At 46.1% G+C, this 1,085-nt stretch overlaps 1 long non-coding RNA gene across 1 annotated transcript in view; it reads left to right on the top strand.

Moving 5' to 3' along the window:
* Window positions 1-479, top strand: part of LOC111814806 — a 2,353-nt gene extending 1,874 nt beyond the window's left edge. The window contains exon 3 of the long non-coding RNA XR_002819692.1: window positions 423-479. This is a non-coding gene — a long non-coding RNA (uncharacterized LOC111814806). The remainder of the gene's footprint in view (window positions 1-422) is intronic.
* Window positions 480-1,085: the final 606 nt, after the last annotated feature.

Below are 1,085 nucleotides of genomic sequence, written 5' to 3'. Positions count from 1 at the left end.
GAAAAATTGGTGGAACGTGCAAGCCTACCAGATGCCTTCAATGCAGCAGCCTGTGTCGTCTGGAGCCCTACAGTACTCAACATTGTACACACAAGATTGAGCCCCTTCAGTTGTTCTTAATGGTTGCTCCCCTACATTACATTACCTTCCAAGCACAGTCTAGTTTTCTTCCTCATGACCTGGCTATCTAAAGAGTTCCCTCAGAAGTGGTTGGTATTTCTGTTTGTATCAGCCAGTCATTATTCTTTTTGTCTGTCTGATCCTCAGAGCAAACATGCAAGGTGCAACGCAGAGGGGCAGAGTTGTCCTCAGTCTCTTCTTAATGCTGCTGCAATTTGGCCTTAAACTTTGGTGACACTAAAGTGTGGAGCTGTGGATTTTGATCATAGCCAATTATCATTTGCTCTGCTTTGTCTCTTCAGTTTATGTGCAGAGGAAGAAAATGAACTTCGGCCAGATTCACTAGATGAAAACTATTTGTTTCCTTCCTGTCATCCTGATGAGGCTAAGCCACAGGTATATGGAAGCAGTGGGACCTTCCCATCACAGAAGCCTGAAGACCACTCTGCTCTGGACGGGTCCAGTGAGTACTTACACCACACTTCAGATAAGTGTAGCTTCTCTCTCAAGGGCTGTCTCTACTCAGCCCTTCTGTCTCAAGAGCGAGTGGTGTGTGTACGAGGCCCAGGAGGCCTGTTTTGGTTCAGAATCTGTGCAAAGCGAGGCCTGTCTAAGGATCCTCTGTACCTTCTGCATATCTCAGAATCCTGAGTTTGTTGCACACTGTGCAGGTCTGCAGGTTGGTGAGTGTGGACAGCAGGAACCTGAGATCTCATTGACACCCCTCCTACCTGCCTAGAGCTGCTTCAGAGACCAGGTTACAGGGGCCATTTCGTAGGTTCTGTAATGATCCTGGGAATTGACTTCATCTCTATGTCCTCCAGTCTTTCCTATATATCCACACCCATTAGCCCATTGAAATAGTGATTTTTTAGGTCTATTTCATTTTCTGACTTCTACTTGACACTTTGTGCCTCCTCAGAGCTTGCTTTGCTTTGAAATGAAGTGCCCTAGGTTTTGAGTTT

This window comes from Octodon degus, unplaced genomic scaffold, assembly GCF_000260255.1.
Source record: "Octodon degus isolate 3935 unplaced genomic scaffold, OctDeg1.0 scaffold00554, whole genome shotgun sequence".
Taxonomy (NCBI): Eukaryota; Metazoa; Chordata; class Mammalia; order Rodentia; family Octodontidae; genus Octodon; species Octodon degus.
Note: the sequence above shows the minus strand (reverse complement) of the source record. Positions and strands in the feature narration are given on the sequence as shown.